Below are 7,462 nucleotides of genomic sequence, written 5' to 3'. Positions count from 1 at the left end.
GATAGTGGAAAACGCCTCGAAATGCGTGCATGACGTAAGTTATGCGAACGAATGAAATCTAAATTAATAGATTATGTCAATCCGAATCGTAATACAATAAAACGGCCTAAGCAACTCTAATGGGACATAAAACATTTTAGTATCGGAACATTTAACACCCTGACCCCCAAACAAATTTTTTACAACGAAGCTTAGAAAATTTGTTTTGAAGAAATGGTCTTTTAAAGTCGATTCGAGACTTCCTAGATTACTATGTTTATTTTTATTTTTTATTTTTTTATTTTATTTTAGAAGGAAAAACAATAAGCAATAAAGACATAATTCACACCATAGAGAAACATGACTCAAAAATCCGAAAACATGCAAGAGTGGAAAAACGGAACTATGTGAACCGTGGACTTAGGATCCGGTACTTACAGCCACACACTCCATAGGGAGGGCCCGGTTACCTTAATGGTGCACTCACCAATATATTGGAATGAAAGGAAATGCACCAACACAGAAATTTGAGTCGTTTATAGTCAGATACTCAAGACTTTATCTAAAACATATGTATGAACATGCAGTTGATCATATATCAACAACCTAAATAGTTGTGGATCATTCCATAAATAAATATCACAGAAAAAATATCCAAACACAATGAAGCACCAAGATTTCCTACGACACAGCCTAGTGGAATCCAAACGAAGTCGGATAACCCTATTGTGTAACTTATCATGCACCTTCTTTTTCATTTTTGAATGCGTGGGTGTTTTAGTAAATAAGTGTGGAAAAGTGAATGGTTGTGGAGAATATGGTGGATATGGATAAGTTGTAGAAAGACAGCTTGTATACAATGAGGATTTGGTTTTAGCATCGAACTCATTCATTGTGTGTGTAGGGACTGTCTCAATTCTGAAAATGAAGGTGTCAAATAGGTTGTCCTTCTGAAGTATCCATTTGCTAGGAGGATTTAAAAAATTATGAAGCACAGGAGAAACAAGAGGCTCGAGTGCAAACTCGAGGTTCCTTTGAAAGGGTGGAAGGAGGGGAATCGAGGTGGATGTTGTGCAAGTTAGTTCTTGATAGGGTGAATTGTCACCTACTCGAAGAAACTCATCAAATTCCTCATCAAGATTGGTCATATCCACATTACTATGGTAGTCCTCTACATCTTTGAGAAAGTTATCTATCCCGTCCTCATCAATAATATGTGTATCGACTAGTGTAGGAATGAAAATGTTGAGTCCGACTTTCCAAAGGAAAGAATTTTCGCATATGACTATCGTGGAACGTGTTGTTGAAATAATCTCGAGCAAAGCTCTCGATCATGCTAACCTCTCCATCCATAGATCGAATCGGGTAATCGTGGTCCTTGTTTTAAAAACATTGACTTCAACAGCAAGATGGCCAAAAGACATGGACATTGAACCATCACGGCAATTAATGAGCGCATTGGCAGTTGCCAAGAAAGGACGCCCTAGAATGATCGGGACAGAGTCGTTAGCGACTTCTGTATCGAGGACTACAAAATCAGCCGGATAGTAGAAATCCTGAACTTTTACCAGCACATTTTCGACTACACCCTTAGGGTACTTAATAGACCGATCAGCTAATTACAACGTTATTTTAGTGGGTTGCATCTTGTCTAGACCTATTTGTCTATACAAATAAAATGGGAGTAAGTTAACACTAGCCCCCACGTCTAATAACGCGGTCGTCGTATAGGAATCTCCTAAGGTGCATTGTACAAAGAGGGATCTAATTGGGGTCCTTGTACTTAACAATTCTATTATGTTCAGATAAGGTTGGGAATTGTTCTGTTAAAAAGGCGTCTTTCGGTATATTTGTTTTACGCCTAGTAGTACACAATTCCTTAAGAAACTTAGCATGATGTGGTAGCTTTTTAATAGCTTCGAGGAAGGGAAGGTTTATAGTTAGATTCTTGAAAACGTCCCTAATCTCCTCGTAATTTGTATCCCTAGTTAACATGGCTAATTTTTGTGGAAACGGTGGTTTTCGTCGATATTTAGCAATGGTATCACCCGGATGTTTAACCGTGGCTTTTAGTTTCTTAGGTTGTGTTGTAACCGTACCTCTACAGTGGTAGGCTCTTCAGTTTCTATTTCGGTATCTAGTAATATAGCAGGTGTAGGGGCTACTGGTGGGGTAACTATAGGCATAGTTACTTTGTTATCAACCACTCTGCCAGAACGAAGAGTGGTGATGGCATTTATCTCACCTACATTTTCATATTCATTACTAGTATTATCGGTGACCTCAAAGGCTGTGTTTGTTGTTTTAGGATTAGGTATTGCGTTACCTGGAAACACACCTTTGGGTTGGGCTTTATCTTGAGCCAATTGTTGGGTTAAATTATTAACGGATTGTAGAAGCTGTTGGTTGGATTGAGCCATGGTTTGGAAAAGTTTTTGGCTCACTTGTATAAAGGTGTCTAGACGATCCGGTTGTGTGGGTGTAGTGGTCACGTGGTGTTATTCTTTGGAACTATTTCCCGTGAATTATTTATTGGTGGATTTTGATAGTTATTATTTACCGGAACGATACCTCTATTAGCATTATAATTATTATAATTACCTTGACCTTGTGCTTGACCTTGTCGAGGTTGCACTTGGTTGTTATAATTATTAAAATTACCCCGACCGCCCTTGTCGAGTGGGGCTTGGTTAAAGCTTTGCGTGAGGCCTAACATATTGATTATTGTACCCCTCGAGGTGTGACGTTTTGGTTATTCCGCCAACCGAAGTTGGGATTTTGTCTCCGCGGGCGTTAGGTTCACTATTAATGGAACAAGCCTGCTCATAGGCTATAGGACAATGGGAATCGGGATGCTCGTGGCTCCAAATGTAAACTACATGGATTTGAATTTACATTCATAACGGGATTGGCTTTTGTTGTACGTAAATGGCATCAACCTTTTAGTGAGGGATTCAATCGAGTTTTAAGCTCGGGATCTGATTTAACCTCAAACATACCGGGTAGCCTTAATCGTGGAAGAAGAACTAGCGAGCCGGGGGTATCATCACTACCCCCGGTTGTTATTTCGCTTTAGTTTGATCCTCTAAAAATTTATAAGCCTCCGAGGCTCCTTTACTTAAGAAACTACCCCATTCATTATGTCAAGGACTTCTTTATGGTGATGTCGAAGTCCTTTGAAAAGGCACGAACTAACGTGTCTTTTGCTAAGTTATGGTGTGGACACTCTATAAGCAGATCGGTGAAACGATTCCAAGCCTCAAAATGATTCATGAGGATTTTGTCGAAAAGAAATGAATCTTGGAAAGCATCTCATCCGTCTTTAGGGGTGGGTAAAAATGTTCCATAAACAGGTGAACAAGTTTAGCCCACGAGTCCACGTAAATAGGCGCTTGGGCAGTTAACCAAGACGCCGCTTTATCGGGCTAAGGTGAAAGGGAATACCCTTAATTTAATTTGTTCAACCAACCGTAGGATGGTGGAATGTTGTAAGGACTTGTTCAATCCTACGATGTCTTTGGTAAGGTTTTTCATGGTCTAAACCATGAAAAACGGGTAACAAATTAAAAATATTTGGAGGGATTCTCAAATCCCCGGTGGTCCGCTAGAACGATGCAAGATTTGGGGCTATCGCTCAAGGCTTTGTAGAAGTCGAGAGAGAGGAGTCTCTTTCTTTCCCCATTATATCGGGTGGTGTGTGTGTGATATAGTAGCTAGAGGTGTAGTTTGTGGTATACTAGATAGACTTGTTTGTTGATGTTGTTGTGTATTTACGTTAGGTGTTTTGTTCGCCGGACCTTAATCTCATGCAAGGCTAAGTCGAGCTTAACTAAACATGCAACACTCCAAACAATTCGATGTACTAGTATAAACCTCTAACAGGAGATGCGAGGTGTGGAAGAAAGGAATACCGACAAGGCCCTTGCTTCGCTTATGAATAGCGTCTTGTATGCAGCGTGTTCAGTGTATATAAGAGAGTAGAACACCGAAAAACTTGACAACTCGAAGTTTGAATCAACCTGTGGAAACTGGAAATTTCAGCTAAGGCGCTTCTATGTAAATTCGAAAGTCCAAGAACTTAGCTGGTCGCGCTCTTTTGCTGGGCGCTTCGGTGTATTGATCAAATTCCAAGAACATAGCGGCTGGTCGTCTCTCTGAAGAAGCGCGCTTGTAGCCGGTGTATTGATCATGAATTTTTCCAAAACTCAAAACGGCAAACCACAAGATGAATCAAACAAGGGTGGGTGGGTTTAATGGGACTTAAAATTACTAATTCTATTATGAAAACAATGCTAAAGTGCAACTAAGATGGCAGCCATTTGATACTATAGAATGAATAGTCTACATACCTAAATGAACGATGAATCCACAACGTAAGTAAACTAAACTTGTAGTTTTACGTTAGCGAGTTATCAAAGATTTCTACTCTCAATCCTATGAGATATAGTGGAGTAGATAAGTTCGCTCCACTCCTAGTGCTCTAGCATGGATGTTTTCTAATCTAACTAGTCGTTTTTAAGTCTATGAGAGTTTTACGAAGGGAATTATACTACGATGCAACTACCCACAAGATGCAACTAGTCGATTATCTAAATAATTATGGGAAGGCTACGTTGATTCTATGATAAGGAGTTAGAGGGGGATTGATTCCACCTTAACTCAACTTAATCCACTAACGACGAATCGTCGTAATCCGAATTGAACTGCTTCGCAGAACAATTGGTTATTCCTAATCCCTAATTATACATGGCATTTCTACCAATCATAACTAGCATGTGAACAATTAAACCCATTCTCATGGTGAACTAATCATTTCTAGAGTGGAATAGAAAAATATTTAATTCTACTACGATAATCGGACTCAAGCTTTCATCAAGGCTTCACAACCCCCTCTAATGGAGGTTTAGCCTTGAATCATTCCGCAATCATTTCCATTTAGATTAAAACTAAACATAATATAAAGCATTGAAATTTATTTAATTAAACAATAATGAAATCTAATTTAATGACTAAATTGAACTAAGGACATGAATCGAAATTAGATCTAGAATTGGAATTGACAAAATCGAAATTGATAAAGAATACTACTTTATTGATCTAATCAAATGAAGAACAAGATTCAAGGTTTAATCTAATGAAATGAATTAGATATTGAAACTATACTTAATCAAAAACAATTAAATAAAACTAGATCTAGAAGCTATTTTAATGGCTACTTTCTATTCTAAGCTATCTATTATTTTCCAACTACTGGCTACCATTAATGAAGAGCTAAGCTTTTGTTTTTATACATTCAGATCCAAAAATCGTGCATGGGCTTGGAGCCATGGTTTGGGCCAGAGAATCAGGGCCAAAACCCAATTCTTTCAGTCCAAAAAGGCCTCTTCAGCTGCAGTTGGCTTCCACAGACTTTTCGTCCACTTCTGCTCCTCTGATTGGGTCAAGGCTTAGACCATTGCAAAGCTCTTTCCGAGCCGGTCGTTTTGACATAAGGTAGGCCTCAATCCGAGGTCTGAGTCCAAAGATATGGCATTCGGAAGTTCTGCTGACTTTTGCTCCTTTATCTCGCTAAAGTGGCACATTTCTGCACATAATGGACTTTGAAGCCTGAAATGCATAAAAACACTTAATCAGTATTAACTCTTACTTATTATTCACATAATTGGTCTAACAGTATGATTATTAAGGGGTTAAAACTACAGTTTTGGGCTCTTATCAATGGGATGAGATGATTATGAGTTTAGGGTTGAACCATCTAACGGTTGCCTATATATCTCCTTATTTATTATGGAGAATCAAACCCTATCTTGCGTAATTCCTAAAAGCGAAATCCTTCTGTTTATATAGGAAGAGCTTTGAGAGTCTTAGGGTTAGGGCTATCTTTACCGCCTGTGAGTTCTTTTCCATTTTTGGACTCTATCTTCCTATTAGGAATACACTCTTTATGGAAGTCTGAATCGAGACCATATCTTTGTGAGAGGTAAGTTTCCTTACTGATCATAATGTCCCATCGTGTATGGGAAGATTATATCTAAAAGGAAACTCTTAAGATATCCTTCACGATTCCTTCCTTATCATCAAAGATCGCCATCTTCAGTTCCCTTCTGTTCAGAAACTATCTACATCAGTTCCTAACGACTGGGAAACTATTATGTTGGAAGGAGGTCAGCCATGTGCCTGGCACATGTCCACTAAACACTCGTGATACGCACGAGATTATTTACTCATAGAACTGATCCGATGGCCTCGTCTCATTCTAGACATCCATAGTCTTTGGTTATTTCCCATACACGTGTCATCTATTTAGTAACAGGAAATCCCCCTACAGATGCCCCCTCTCGTGCCATCTAGCACGTGGGCGTTTAAGCGACACTGCTTTTGGCGCGAGAATCCTTTTTCCAAAACTGTTGTTGGGAACTGCTGATGTACCCAACTATTTAAGGCTCTAAAAAGACGGCTTGAATAGACACGCCGTTTCCCAAAAAAGGTAATGATAGCAGTTCAATCCCGAAAAGAAGCACCATTTGGGCTCATCCTAACCATCCATCTTATTTGTATATAAGAGATCTGGTGAGAGAACTTGCATTATCTCTTCTGCTACCTTTTTCATACTGAAACTTTTGATCTCCTGCTAGGGTTTAACCAAAATTTGAAACTTTTTCTCTTTTCTGAACATGAATCTCAACTGGTCGCTTGTAAACTTCGGAGATCTTTCCTCTCTGGAACAGATCCGTGATAAGTTCCACATCCCTAAAGATATCGGACTGGAGTGGGGGAGGTTGTTTGATTAGTTGGCCTACAAGGAGGTGGCGCTTATCACCATTGGTCAACTTAGGGCCGGACTCACTCTTCCTCTCAACCCATTGCTGAGAGAATGTCTGATCCACTTCAATCTTGCTCTTGGTCAGGCAGCACCCCTGTTTTATAGAACTATTATGTACTCTGCCCTTCTCTCCAAGAGACATAGATTTGCTCTCAACCGCTGGGTGTTCGGTTACTTTTATGAGGTCTGGTGTATTTTAGACCAGTTCTTCTACTACCTCATGACAAGAGACAAAAACTCTCTGATCGTCTTTTTTGAGGGAAAACAAAGTGACGAAGGCTGGGCTGACCCCTTTCTCTGTGTGCTGGGTGATACATGGGATGTTCGTCCTTCTAATGATAATGGTGAGCCTGTGGGAATTCCTGTTCCCAGAAAACATACTCATGCTCTAACCAGTAAGTTTTCTTACTCAGGTACTTTATAACTTGATATACGAGTCTTTTGCCTAAACTTCTTTGCTATTATTCCTTAGATGACTCTTCTCCCTAGAACCAATTAATTGCAACTGACGCTGCTACGGTGGAGTTTATCAAGAAGATCCCTAAGGACCAAAGGATGCCTTGGGTGATAGTTCTTGATCCCACCCATCTTTTTGAATACTTCAACATGTCTACTGAAGAACTGCTACAACTTGTCCATGTCTTTTCCCCTGTTGGGATA

Source organism: Coptis chinensis, chromosome 7 (assembly GCF_015680905.1).
Source record: "Coptis chinensis isolate HL-2020 chromosome 7, ASM1568090v1, whole genome shotgun sequence".
In the NCBI taxonomy this organism is placed as follows: domain Eukaryota; kingdom Viridiplantae; phylum Streptophyta; class Magnoliopsida; order Ranunculales; family Ranunculaceae; genus Coptis; species Coptis chinensis.
This window is presented reverse-complemented; position numbering follows the sequence as displayed.